The sequence below is a fragment of the Lactuca virosa genome, chromosome 8 (genome assembly GCF_052849685.1).
Source record: "Lactuca virosa cultivar CGN04683 chromosome 8, Lactuca_virosa_CGN04683_v6, whole genome shotgun sequence".
Taxonomy (NCBI): Eukaryota; Viridiplantae; Streptophyta; class Magnoliopsida; order Asterales; family Asteraceae; genus Lactuca; species Lactuca virosa.
This window is the reverse complement of record NC_136433.1, coordinates 245,396,113-245,411,855: the sequence shown is the minus strand read 5'-3', so window position 1 is coordinate 245,411,855 and position 15,743 is coordinate 245,396,113.

The window sequence follows — 15,743 nt, the reverse complement described above, 5'->3', positions numbered from 1 at the left end:
CACATACCATACAAAGCACATATAACAAATAACATAACTCTGGGACAACACCCAACTGCATCGGGACGAATCCTGACATCGGCTTACCCGGAATCGGACTCCTGTCCGGCATCGGGCTCACCCCGACATCCGACCGCATCGGGAATCGGGCTCACCCCGGCATCGGGCTTACCCCGTCAAATACACATCATAACATATAAGCATATAATCTGCATCGGGATTGACCCGACATCGGACCGAAGCCCGGAACACATAATCATAACATATAAACTAGCATACATCGGGCTTACCCCGGAACATATAATTCATGGCATAATAATTAACATACATCGGGCTTGACCCGGCGACGCGCTTACCGCAGAACACATAACACATAACACATAAACATGCATGAATCACAAAGACATCAGGCATACATAACTACTTCTCGGGACCGCCTCGACATCGGACCGAAGTCCGGAAACATATAAACTGCATCGGGCTAACCCAGGCATCGGGCTCACCCCAGCATACTCTACAACTTAAACGGGCCGGCATTGTGGCCGTAGACCCGTTCCTACTGGAAGGAAACTCACCTTGTATGGCTGACTGCTGAAAAACTGGGTGAGGGATCCCTATCTGCTGCTCCGGCGACTCTCCGACTATAATTCCATAACAACACTTAATCAAAAACTGATAATCCCTCTTAGGGTAAAATGACCATTTTACCCTCCTGATCAAAGTCAATGCCAAGGTCAAAGTCAACTCTTAGTCAACCCAACTCGCCGAGTCCCTCTACCGACTCGTCGAGTTCAAACGGTCATAACATTGGGACATCTCGATTCTACTCGTCGAGTCTCACCTTGGGCTAGTCGAGTTCTTTTGTTTCCGAGTCTCACTCATGTCCAACTCGCTGAGTCTTCTCCTTAACTCAGTGGTTTCACTCATAATCAAAGAAGGGTTTGGGGACATCGATCCGACTCGTCGAGTCCCAAGAACAACTCGGCGAGTCCATTGCATGCTCAGACTATGCAGTTGTTCCTAGGTGATTCCACTGCCTCTAATTCATAGATCTGGACTCCTTAGGCTAGAGTAACACGTAAAGTTGCTAACTTTACATGCATGCATGATGCTATGAAGCTAAATCACCCAAAACAAGCTAGAAATGAGAGTCTAGGGCATAGAATGGGATCTTGGCTGAATAAAGGTGGTAACTTTTAGCTTCTGGAGCTCAAGAGTGCCTAGATCTAAAGTCCTTATAGTCCCAAAAGCTCTCTACCCGAAATTAGCTTGGAAAGGACCCAAAAGTGGCAACAAACAAACTTTCAAGAAGATCTAAGTGAAAATAAGCCAAGGTATAAACTTTATACCTTCAAGAGCTCTGAAATGCAAGAAAAACTCTGGATCTCTTGCCTCTTCTTGAATCACCAATAGATATCTTCTTTCTCCTAACTTCAAATCACACAAAAATGGCAAGAAAGGCTTTAAGACACTCAATGGTTGCTAGGGTTTTGAGAATGGACCGTGGAGGTGATGGAGGCTGAGGTGAATACTCATAATGATGCTTAAATAGGGTGCAAACCCTAAGGATTAGGGTTTCCTCCTGATGGACCTACTAGCCGAGTCCATTTCTGACTCGTCGAGTAGTCCACTTAAACCCCGCGGTCCAGCTCTCACTTACTCGACGAGTTAGGGCTACCAACTCGTCGAGCAGCTCTTATAAAATGAACATTTAGAGAATTACTTTCGTACCAGGAATGGGGCATTACAATTCTCCTCCACTTGTCTTAGACTTCGTGCTCGAAGTCTGCTGAATCTGGAAACAACTTCGGGTAGTGCTCCCTCATCTCCTCCTCGGGCTCCCATGTCCACTCTGAACCCTTCCGGTGCTGCCACTGCACCTTCACTAACTCTACTCTCTTATTCCTCAGCTCTTTCACCTTACGATCTAAAATCGCCACTGGTCTCTCGATATAGTTTAGGCTATCGTCAACCTGAATGTCCTCCAGGGGTACCACTGCTGAATAATCCACTAAGCAATTCCGCAACTGAGAAACATGGAACGTGCTGTGGATCTGGCTGAGCTCTTCCGGAAGATCTAACCGATAAGCAACCCGACCCACCCGGGCCAAAACCCTAAACGGACCAATGTACCTGGGGCCCAACTTGCCCCGCTTCCGAAATCTGATAACACCCTTCTAGGGTGACACTTTCAGGAGGACCATATCACCCACCTGAAACTCCAAGTCCGAACGCCGCTTGTCGGCGTAACGCTTTTGCCGACTCTGAGCAGTGTGGAGCCTGCTCCGGACTTGCTGAATTCGCTCCGTGGTCTTGTGTACTACCTCCGTACTCCCCATGACTCTCTGACCGACCTCACCCCAATAGATTGGGGTCATGCACTTCCTCCCGTAGAGCATCTCGAAGGGAGGTCGGTCTATACTAGAGTGATAGTTGTTGTTATACGAAAATTCCGCTAACGGAAGATACATATCCTAACTGCCACTGAAGTCTATCACACATGCTCGAAGCATGTCCTCGAGAGTCTGAATCGTCCTCTGGCTCTGTCCGTCTGTCTGAGGGTGGAAAGCGGTGCTGAAATGGAGAGTACCCATCTCGTTGTGAAACCGCTTCCAAAACCTGGAAGTAAACCGGACATCTCGGTCTGACACCACCGAGACAGGCACTCCATGACGTGCCACCACCTCCCGCACATAAATCTCGGCCAACTTCTCGGCCGAGATGCTCTCATGGATCGATATAAAATGGGCACTCTTGGTCACCCGATCCACGATGACCCATATCGAATCAACCCCACGTGCGGTCCTGTGAAGCTTAGTAATGAAGTCCATAGTGATATCTTCCCATTTCCACACGGGAATGTCTAGCGGCTGCATCTTTCCCTGGGGCCTCTGGTGCTCTGCCTTGACCTTCCTGCAGGTCAGGCATCTCTCCACATACCAAGCTACGTCCCGCTTCATGCAGGGCCACCAGTAATCGGCTAGAAGATCTCTGTACATCTTCATCACCCATGGATGAATGGAGAACCGAGAGTTGTGGGCCTCATCCGTCAACACCTGCCGTACTCCACCCCAGTACGGTACCCAGACCCTCCCATGCAGGGTTAATAATCCATGGCTGTTGTAATCAAACGAAGCTACTCGACCCACTATCCTTTCGCACTTCTGGCGCTCCTCCTTCAGGCCCTCAACCTGCACCTCCCTAATCTTCTCCAACAGTGGAGTAATCACTGTCATCCTCAGACAGATATCTCGGATCGGAGCCGCTACCGCCTTGCGGCTCAGGGCGTCGGCCACTACGTTGGCCTTGCCCGGGTGATAAAGGATCTCACAGTCATAATCCTTTACCACGTCTAACCACCGACACTGCCTCATGTTCAGATTCGGCTGATCCATAAGGTACCTCAGGCTCTTGTGGTCCGTGTAGATAGTACACCGGACCCCGTAGAGGTAATGCCACCAAATCTTGAGGGCAAACACCACTGCCCCCAGCTCCAAATCGTGTGTCGGGTAGTTAGCCTCGTGAGGCTTCAACTGTCTCGAGGCATAAGCTATCACATGTCCCCGCTGCATTAACACTGCTCCCATACCTATGATCGAAGCGTCACAGTAGTCCACAAAGTCATCTACTCCCTTTGGCAGGGTAAGAATCGGCGCCTTGCACAGTTGCTGCCTGAGCGTCTCAAAGGCTGTCTGCTGCTCAGGACCCCAGCGAAACACCACCGACTTGTTGGTCAGTCGGGTCAGCGAAACTGCTATCTTGGAGAAATCCTGGATGAATCTCCTATAATACCCTGCCAAACCCAGGAAGCTCCGAATCTCGGATGGAAACTTCGGAACCTCCTACTGCATTACGACCTCTATCTTGTCCGGGTCGACTAATATACCCTTCTAGTTGACGAGGTGTCCCAGAAACTGCACCTCGCGCAACCAGAACTCGCACTTAGAGAACTTTGCGAAAAAGTCTCTCCCTCCTCAAGGTCTCTAGCACCTCTCTCAGGTGCTCCTCATGTTGCTCCTGAGTCTTGGAGTAAACCAAGACATCGTTAATGAATACTATTACAGACCGATACAGAATCGGTCTGCACACGAGGTTCATGAGATCCATGAACGCGGCTGGAGCATTGGTGAGCCCAAACGGCATCACCACAAACTCATAATGACCATAGCGGGTCCTAAAAGCGGTCTTCTGCACATCATCATCTCTGACCCACATCTGGTGATATCCGGACCGTAGGTCAATCTTGAAAAACCAAGATGCTCCCTGAAGCTGGTCGAACAAATCATCTATCCTCAGGAGTGGGTAACAGTTCTTCACCGTTACCTTATTCAGCTCCCGATAATCAATGCACATACAGTGCGACCCCTCCTTCTTCTTCACAAACAGGATCGGGGCTCCCCATGGTGAACTGCTCGGCCTGATAAAACCCTTGTCTAGCAGCTCTTGCAGCTGCGTAGACAACTCCTGCATCTCGGGAGGAGCCAACTGATATGGTGCCTTGGCTATCAGAGCTGCACCAGGGACCACATCAATACGGAACTCAACCTGTCTCTCCGGAGGTATCCCAGGCAAATCCTCCGGGAATACGTCCGGATACTCTCGTACCACTAGTACAACATCGACTGTCGTCTTACCCTTATCCCGGGTATCCATGACGTAAGCAACATATCCTGCGCAACCCTGCTGAAAGTAGCGTCTCGCCCTCGCTGCTGAACAAAGAATTGGTCCGCGCTGTGGTCTCTCACCCTGAATCACTAGCTCTCCCCCACTAGGAGTACAAACCCTCACTAGCTACTGCTCGCAGTCGATTACTGCCCCGTTGGGGCTCAACCAATCCATACCTACGATAACCTTATTCCCTCGCAGGGGAATAGGAACCAAATCCACTGAGAACCGCTCATCGAATAACCACAGTGTACATCCTTTATGAACTCTCGCGACCCTGACGGTCCTATCATCTGCTATCGCAACGTCAAGTGGGCAATCCAGCTCCCCCGGAGCTCTGCTAAATCGCTTGCTAAGAGCGAGCGACACGAATGATCGGGTAGCCCCCGAATCAAACAATACCATAGCTGAAATGTCGTTCACTAAGAACGAACCTATACACAAACACATAAATATGAGGAACAAACAATATAAAAAACAGAGATGAGAGGAAATACATACCCGTCACCACGTCAGGAGCTGCTCGTGCCTCCTCTGCAGTAAGCTGAAATGCCCTGCTCCGCACTATAGGCGCCTCAGCCCGGCCCTAACGGCCATCTATAATCCTCAAGGTGGTAGGAGAAGGTGCTGCCACCTTCCCTGCTGCTGCTAAACTCAAGCACTGGGACTGCTTGTGTCCCCTCTGATTGCACTGAAAGCAAATCATGTCTGATGTCGGTGTGGTGGTGGTAGTAGCTGTACAATCCCTGCTCATGTGACTAGTTCGGCCGTACTTGTAGCAACTCGAACTCCCTGCCTTGCACGCCCCCTCGTGCATCCTGCCGCATTTGCCACAACGACTGTGGCTCTACTAGCTCCGAGATCTGTGATCTGATACCTTGGGTTTCTTGCCCGATCCTCCTAACTGAACTCCCTCTGGCTTCCTCTTCCTATCCATCTCTAAATCCAACTCTCTCTCTCTAGCCCTCACTATCATATCCTCCAGCGTCTTGCAGCTGGATCGGCTCACAAACTGGCGGATATCACTCCGCAACATCTCATGATATCGGGCCTTTTTCATCTCCTCATCCGCCACATACTGCGGAACGAGGAGGGCCCTCTCCCTAAACTTGGCGGTAATCTCCGCCACAGTCTCTGTCGTCTGCTGGAGGTCCTGAAACTCCCTAGCAAGCTGCTGCACCTCAATAACAGGTGCGAACTTGGCTCTGAACCTGGTCGTGAAATCACTCCAGGTCATAACATCCAACACAGTGTCATCTCCAATGGCTCTCCTGACCTTCTCCAACAAATCTCGTGCCCTGTCCTTCAGAAGACAGGATGCTAATCTGACCTTGTCCCCCTCGGGACATTTGCTGGTACGGAACGCGTTGGCGATATCTGCCAACCATCTGGTACTCGCAATGGGGTCCCGAGCCCCATGGTAGTTGGGAGCTCCACAAGCTCTGAACTCCATGAAATTCAATGTGCGCGATCCCATCATGGTCGCTATTTCAATACGGAACGCGCTCAGCTTCTCATCCAGAAGCTCTAAGATACCCTCCTTGACTGATCCAAAGATCACGGGAGTCTAGTCTAGTATGCTGCGTGTGACCTCCGAGGAGATGAACTCCCTGGTCTGCTCATCTAACTGCCCGACTCCAGAGCCTGAGCCCGATCCCTCTCCTGCGCCTGAACTACCATCTGCTGGTCTAGGGCGTAAAACCACCATTATGAAAACACATCATATCAAACGTCAGAATACTAATATAATTGGAGGGATCACATACACTACAAGTTCCCTGGTCTTATCTCAGCCTTCCTTGATTCGAGTACGGATCCTCTGCTTTCAGTAGTACGTGCCTATACTACCTTCCATAGCTATCCGTACTTTCCTCAAGTACTGCCTCGACTCCACCAAGTCCCTTCTACTACTACTACTGCTGATCTCATGCTAATCTCATCCTAGGATTTCCCTAGGGTAATCACCAACCGACTCTCCGCCATCAGCTGCATAAGAAGTCCCTGCTTTCTTCCCCTAACTAGCTCGCGAATACTATTACATATTACTCAGACTAGATAATTCTTCGAATGAGAGATCCTACCCTACAACGGTTGGACTCAAACAAGAGCTGCGAAATAGAGCTAGACCTAACCTTCTGAAATTATTTAGTCCTTGCAATATGTAACTTAACATATTCGTTTACTAGTTAGTGAAAGACAACTAAAACTCCTAAAAGCACAAAGCAAGCAGCATTCGGGCATTGAGTACACATAATCAAGCATCCACTACTCTGGCTATCATACTGACTAATCCGTACTAGCATGCAGTTCCCATCAAGCCGAAACACATATAACAGGCACATAAGGCATCCTTCCTAGATCCTTAGTCCTAATCTAGCATGCTATTCTAATAAAGCTGATAATCATAACATATCATAAACTTGTATGGCTAATTTGGGAGTAGTTACTTGAGCTCGGCTGATTGCATGCACCACACCCTTTTCTCTTTTCAAAGTTCTTTTCTTTCTACAAATTCTTTTTTGCTTTTTCTAAAACTCTTTTCTTTTGAAAAAATTGATTTTCCTTTGGAAAATTTCTATACCAATTCCTTAGTTTGAGTTCAGACACACCCGACAGCATGCCCGAATCCCTCAAACCAAGGCTCTGATACGAACTTGAAACATCCCAAAAATACAACCCAAAAATTTCGTTTTTAAAACATTATTAAGAACATAATCTCATCACAATAGTATAAAATCATAAACCATGTTTTTCAGAATCTCATAATATCTATCACATATCAAATCTCATGTCAAATATCATATCAAAATATCAGAGTAAAACTCCCAGGCTGAAGAAGGTGGTATGTGCCATGCGATCATCCCGAGCTCTTCCCTTTGCTACCAGAAGTACCTGAAACCAAAACTGAAACTGTAAGCACGAAGCTTAGTGAGCTCCCCCAATCTACCACATACCATACAAAGCACATATAACAATTAACATAACTCTGGGACTACACCCAACTGCATCGGGACGAATCCTGATATCGGCTTACCCGACATCAGACTCCTGTCCGGCATCAGGCTTACCCCGGCATCCGACCACATCGGGCATCGGGCTCACCTCGGCATCGGGCTTACCCTGGCATATACACGGCATAACATATAAGCATATAATTTGCATCAGGATTATGTGACAATCCGAAATTTTTACTTTAAACTCTTATTCAAATGAATGAAGGTTAGACTCGTTTTTGCTATTTTCTTGCACTGTTAGAGTCTATTTAAGTGTTCTAAACACAGTACAATCAAGGTAGGAACCTAGAAATGGGATAAATCGATGCGTATAAAGCAAAAATCGGGCCAAACACTCCAACACATGGAGTGTGCGGCCGCACACTTGAGTGTACGGCCACACACAAGTGTGTGCGATCGCACACCCATACCAACCGCACACTCTCCCATATATATACTACACTTGTCATTTTTGAACACTTTTTCACTTCTTCAAAACTAGAACTCGTTTTCTCTCAAGTATCATCCAAAGTTTCACTCCAATCTTCAAACAAGTGAGTGATTCCTTCTTGGTTTAGCTAATACATGACCTTAACTAGCCTTTTCCTTTGGTTTGATCTGTGAAAACATCCATCTTTAGTCAAGAACACCAAGAACACCAAGAACACCAAGAACACGCACTAGTTTTGGACCTTAATCACCCTTTCGAGCCTCTATAACGTGTGTACACTTAGCATAACTTGTTATATGCTAAGAACACTTGGGGATATGCTAGAAAAATATGATTTTATCATGTTCATAAAGGGTGTGCGGCCGCACACATCATGGTGGCCGCACATACCCCTTTTAGGTCCAAAAATGGCAATAAACTTTTTATAAGGCTAAATCATGAAGTAAGAAACCTTCCTAGATGAGTCCTAAAGCCTTAAAATACGTTTTGGCACATTCCATAGGGAGTGTGCGTCCGCACACACATCCTGGCCGCACACACACAAATAGTGTGTATTTTGACCATACTAGTCCCTAAGGTGGTTAAAAGTCACTAATTAGTTGTTATAAGCACTAATTATATTCATATATGTATCATTATATGTTAAATAGGATCCGCGTGTGTGCTCAAGTCCTCACTTGCCACTTAGCATCCTATACAATCCGTTCATCCAAACCACTCACTACAGGTGAGTTCATACCCCTTAATTAACCTTTTAAATGTTTTTAAATGCTTTTATGGGGGGGGGGGATACAAGTAGAACTATTATAGTCATTATATCAATCACATGTGATTAATAACTACCAAACAAGTGGAATTCTTACTTTTCAAACTGTGTTATCAAACTGTTTTACTTCAAACTATTTTACAAACTCTTTTACTTATCAAATACTTTTAGTAAACTCTTTTAAACTTATATTCTGTTATATTGACAAATACATACCTACATATGTATAGTTATATAAGTAATGTTTAAAGGACTTAGGAAGGCTAGCTCACCTTATTCCCTTTTCCTTGTTTGGATGTGGCCTTAGGGTATCGGTTATTCGTCCGAATGTCGTCTAAATATTAGTTATATATCATGTATACATATATAGATATAAAAGGTTGCTTCTTCCATTCAGTTCAATGCCTTTGGATAGCAAAGGTATACAAACATGTTCATATACACAAACAACATTACTAGTAAACTATAATAGGTATAGTTTAGGAAGATACTATTACTAGAACAATGAGTCAGTTCATTCATGAGTAGTACATAGTGATGAGAAACAAACATAATACAGAGTGATGAGAAACAAACATAATACAGAGTGATGAGAAACAAACATAATACATAGTGATGAGAAACAAACATAATACAGAGTGATGAGAAACAAACATAATACAGAGTGATGAGAAACAAAACATACAAGCTAGACAGAGAAAGAACACACAATACAGCTAGCACATACATATATATATATATATATATATATATATATATATATATATATATATACATATACATTAAATACAGTTATGTGAGCCACTTAACGGGGGTATGGCACTACCTGTCATGACCCGTTTTGTATCCAGAATCTCCTTAATTGGGGAGCGTATGAGTTTGTGTATAGATCTATACTGGATTGACTATCCTACACCTTGCTGCTCGCTACAGTGGGACTTGCAAGTCTACGGGTGCCAAACGTCATTTCTTACGGCGTCTTACATCGTCGTTTTACTATTGAGTCGGTAGCAGGATACAAGCCGATCACATGTACTTTAAATAACAATAATAGGTTTAAAGTAATTAGTACAGCAGTAGTTACTTAATACAACACTACAGTACTATGTCATTTTCCCTTTACATTTACTTTGTGATATTCACACAATAAATAATAATGTAAGAACTATATTTTTGGTTAATGATAGTCAGATTTGGGAAAATACACACTCTTACAAGAGACACACACACATATACTAGATGCCTTGGTAGAAGGCTACTGTTAGTAGGAAATATAGGGTTTTCTAGGAGAGTTCAAACAAATACAAACGCTTACAAAACTTATACTTTACAAACAAATACAAACATCTTACAAATGCTTTCATACAAACACATACACTAATATACTTATGATCTCACCAGCTTTAAAGCTGATAAACTCTTTCAAAATAACTTGTATTCTCAGGTCGCCAGTAGACAGGTACCGGAGCCAGGTTTTTGAGAAGATGGAGCTCGTTCAAGACTCATCTTTTATTTTGATGTATATTTTTGGTGTCTATATAACTTGACAGAACACACTTGTATGAAATTATATTATTAATGCAATGGATGATGTTGTTTCTTGTTTACTACTTTGCATTGTTGTGATACTGAACATGACGTCCTCCACCCCCGAACGTTTCCGCCGTTCCGGTTTGGGGTGTGACAGATTGGTATCAGAGCATTGTTTATAGTGAATTGAGTGTATCAACCCATAAAAGATATATGAACTATAAACACAGCGGGATTAAAATACTCTAATAAAGAGTTTATACTTTTAAATAATAAAATGCTTAACCAAGTATACATACCTGCATTCATACTAAAATCAGTGTCACTAGGACATAACAAAAGTATTACGATTGTTGGACAGCACAAGTAGACTTAGAGACATATGATCAACCCTGGGAAGATGTAGCCTGATCAACTACATTATCCGAGGAGTGATTAGCATGTGCCTAAGTATGGTTGTGAGGTTGCAACAAGTCTAAAAACTTACCAACACTACTACAACAAGAACAGTAGAACATAACATTAAACTTAAACTATTATAGGAGTATTTTGTGTTACTATTAATTACTTACCTGAGAACTAAAGGTCTTTATTAATATGTCAATGATTGTCTAGTGGATACACTAAGGTTATATGTGCTAGGATGTCATAGACTTAGAATCTGTGATCTTTGCTTTATTTCCTGTCATCGTTTGGTTGTGGGCTTAGAGTTAGGGCCACTTATTCGAAGGTCTATCCTGTCCTGAGTACATATAACTGGTATGCACTAAACAAGTATTGAAGTAACTAATAAAGATCATCTTATAATTATCCAATTAGTTCGTCTATTTAGTTATTTCTTTATCCCTTTTCTCGCATAGATTTCATGGCTGGATTCCATAACCCCGGAGACCCGTACTACCCTAACAACGGCAATGCTGAAAAACTGGGCGAGGGATCCCTATCTGCTGCTCCGACGACTCTCCGACTATAATTCCATAACAACACTTAATCAAAAACTGATAATCCCTCTTAGGGTAAAATGACCATTTTACCCTCCTAGTCAAAGTCAATGCCAAGGTCAAAGTCAACTCTCAGTCAACCCAACTCGCTGAGTCCCTCTACCGACTCGTCGAGTTCAAACGGTCATAACTTCGGGACATCTCGATTCTACTCGTCGAGTCTCACCTTGGGCTCGTCGAGTTCTTTTGTTTCCGAGTCTCACTCATGTCGAACTCGCTGAGTCATCTCCTTAACTCAGTGGTTTCACTCATAATCAAAGAAGGGTTTGGGGACATCGATCCGACTCGTCGAGTCCCAAGAACAACTCGGCGAGTCCATTGCATGCTCAGACTATGCAGTTGTTCCTAGGTGATTCCACTGCCTCTAATTCATAGATCTGGACTCCTTAGGCTAGAGTAACACGTAAAGTTGCTAACTTTACATGCATGCATGATGCTATGAAGCTAAATCACCCAAAACAAGCTAGAAATGAGAGTCTAGGGCATAGAATGGGATCTTGGCTGAATAAAGGTGGTAACTTTGAGCTTCTGGAGCTCAACAGCGCCTAGATCTAAATTCCTTACAGTCCCAACAGCTCTCTACCCGAAATTAGCTTGGAAAGGACCCAAAAGTGGCAACAAACAAGCTTTCAAGAAGATCTAAGTGAAAATAAGCCAAGGTATAAAATTTATACCTTCAAGAGCTCTGAAATGCAACAAAAACTCTGGATCTCCTGCCTCTTCTTGAATCACCAATAGATCTCTTCCTTTTCCTAACTTCAAATCACACAAAAATGGCAAGAAAGGCTTTAAGACACTCAATGGTTGCTAGGGTTTCGAGAATGGACTGTGGAGGTGATGGAGGTTGGGGTGAATACTCATAATGATGCTTAAATAGGGTGAAAACCCTAAGGATTAGGGTTTCATCCTGATGGACCTACTCGCCGAGTCCATTTCTGACTCGTCGAGTAGTCCACTTAAACCCTGCGGTCCAGCTCGCACTAACTCGACGAGTTAGGGCTACCAACTCGTCGGGTAGCTCTTATAAAATGAACATTTATAGAATTACTGTCGTACCAGGAATGGGGCGTTACACATTGTAGATGACTTCTCTTGTTTTACTTGAGTTCATTTTGTTAGAAAAAAGTCTGAAATTGCTCAACTAATGATCAATTTTAACAAAGGAATTGAAGTGAGTTTGAAGAAGAAAGTTCACAGAGTTAGAAGTGATGATGGAACAAAATTTTGGAATCATCTTCTTGATTCATTCTTGATAGATCAAGGAATATCACATAATCTTTCTACTCCATACACACCTCAACTTAATGGAGTGGTTGAAAAGAGAAATCGATCGTTGAGTGAGGCAGTGCGAACAATGCGAACAAATGTAAATATTCCTCAATATTATTGGGTTGAAGCTATTTCTACTGCATGTTTCACTCAAAATCGTACTTTTATACATCGAAGATTCAATATCACTCCATGTGAAATTATCAACAAAAGGAAACCTAATGTTAAATTTTTCCATGTTTTTGTTTGTAGGTATTTCATCATATATTTGAAAGGTCATCTAAATTTCAAGTCAAAGTTGATGAAAGAATATTTCTGGGATATTCACAAAAGTCAGTTACATACAGAGTAATGAACAAAAGAACATAACATATTGAAGAGACGTTCAATTTGACATTTGATGATTAGCGTGTTAAATGAGTCGAGACAATCTTTCCACAACATCCAATTCTTTCTAATTCTCAAGAGGATTCCAATCAAATGCTTACTTTTGAAATATATTTTAATTTAATTTTTGGTATTCTTGTTAGGGAAATCAATCACAAAGTGAATATCGAAGATAATCAAGTTTCTGAGGCATCTAAACATACAGAGGATTCAACAACCACATATTTAACAAATGATGAATGTATAACTTCGATACATAATGCTTAAGTTGAGGGGGAGCAACCCACATTAGATCAAGTCAAAGGGGAGAAACCATATCATCTGCTCAAGTTGAGGGGAACCAACTTATATTGGAAACAGATGTAAAGGGGGAGCAATGTCGAACACATTGGTACATCAGGAAATGCGAATTTTAATGATAATATTAATGATTCTCTTTTTGTTACATAATAATTTTCCGATGCAGAAGAAATTTTTGAGGATGCAGATTTAGATTTTGATCCTTCATTCCTCCCAATGGAGAAATGAACTCGAAATCATCCTAAAGAACAAATTTTTGGTAATCCTAACTCATGTGTCTTGACAAGAGCACACTTATGAGAAAGAAATGAAGTACTTAATGTCAATCAATGATTTTGCATGTTTCATGTTTACATTTCAAAAATCAAACAAAAGACTGTTAAGGTTGCATTAAAACATCATGATTGGGTTGTTTCTATACAAGTTGAACTGGTTGAGTTCGACAGAAACAAAGTGTGGAGGTTAATTCGTACATCTGAAAATGTTTCAGTTGTTGGACTTAAATGGGGTTTTAAAAATAAAGTTAACAAAGAAGGAAATGTTGTTCATAATAAAGCAAGACTTGTTGTTAAAGGGTATAGTCAACAAGAAGGCATTGATTATGATGAAAATTTTGCTCCTGTCTCAAGACTCGAATCTGTTAGAATTTTTCTTGCTTATACAACTCACAAAAACTTAGATGTTTATCAATTGGATATGAAATGTGCTTTTTTTAAATGGTGTATCCGAAGAAACAATGTATGTGGAACAACTACCTGGGTTTGTAAATGATACATTTTCTAATCATTATTATATTCTCGATAACGCTGTCTATGGTTTAACACAAGCATAAAGGCATGATATGCAACTTTAACCAATTTTTTGGAAATCTCTAAATTTAAACAAGGATCAGTTGATCCTACACTGTTTCGAAAGAAGATGGGGTGGGGGTGTCATTTTTTGATTGTCCAAATTTATGTCGATGATATGGTTTATGGTTCCACTAACCCTACTTTATCGAAGGGAATTGAGGATTTGATGTGCAGTTAGTTTGAGATAAGCATGATGGGGAAAATCAATTATTTCTTGGGGTTGAATATTCGACAAAGCAAAGAAGGAATTTTTATCAATCATGAATCTTACACGAAGAACTTGCTGGAATGATTTGGCATGACACAATGCCCAGATACAAAAGTATGAATGGCATTTGGCATGAGATTAAGTCCCTGATTGGATAAACCAACTGTTTATCTTAAAACATATCGAAGCGATTAGTTCCTTATTATATTTGACAGCAAGTAGACCGGATAACATGTTTTCAGTGTGTAATTATGCTATGTATCAAGCTAATCCAATGGAACCACATCTCATTGCTGTGAAGAAAATCATTCGATTTCGTCATCGAACCCTTACGCTAGGTCTTTATTATCCTGCAAACAATGTATTTTTTATTCAAGCTTATTTAGATGCTAATTTGGGTGGTTGTCAACTTGATCGCAAGAGTACAACTGGTGGTTGTCAATTTCTTTATGGAAAGTTAGTCAATTGGCAGTCGAAGAAGCATACTAGTGTTTCAATATCGACAACAGAGGCGGAGTACGTTGCTGTTGCTGAATGTACTTCACAAGTGATATGAATTCAAATTCAACTTTGTGACTATACTATCAATGTGTAGAAAATTCCATTGTTTTGTGATTCTCAAAGTGCAATTAGAATTTTTCATAATCCAGTTCAACATTCTAAGACTAAGCACATTGCTCTTTGATATCACTTTATCAAAGATCATGTCGAATATGGCAAAATTGAGGTGCATTTTGTCCAAACAACATATCAACTTGCAGATATTTTCACAAAATCTCTTGACGAAAAGTATTTTCTAAGGATTTTGAATGAGTTGGGAATGAGGGAGGCATGTTATGTTCCAACTTCAAGCTAAGTTTTATGTCTTTTGATATCGAAGTCACTGTTCATTGTTGAGACTCCGATACTCCGTGAGTTCGATATTGGAGCGGAATCATTCTGAAGTTATTGTTCACGGTTCAGGCTTCGATACTCTTCGAATTCGATATTCATTTTGAACCATTCAGAAGTGTAAGGTTTACTATCGAGGCTTTGACATACCTCTCATTCGATACAAGTATTTTCTTTAATTCTTTCTTTCTTTCCAAAAAGATTTTCTTTATTTTTGTCTTTCCAAAAATAAAAAATTCCAAAAGGATTTTCTTTATTTTTGTCTTTCCAAAAATCAAAAATTCCAAAAATATTTTGTTTATTTCTTTCTTTCTTTCCAAAAATCAAAAATTCCAAAAAAGTTTTCTTTATTTTTGACTTTCCAAAAAGATTTTCTATATTTTTGTCTTTCCAAAAATATTTTCTTTGATTTTTTCATTTTCTTTATTATC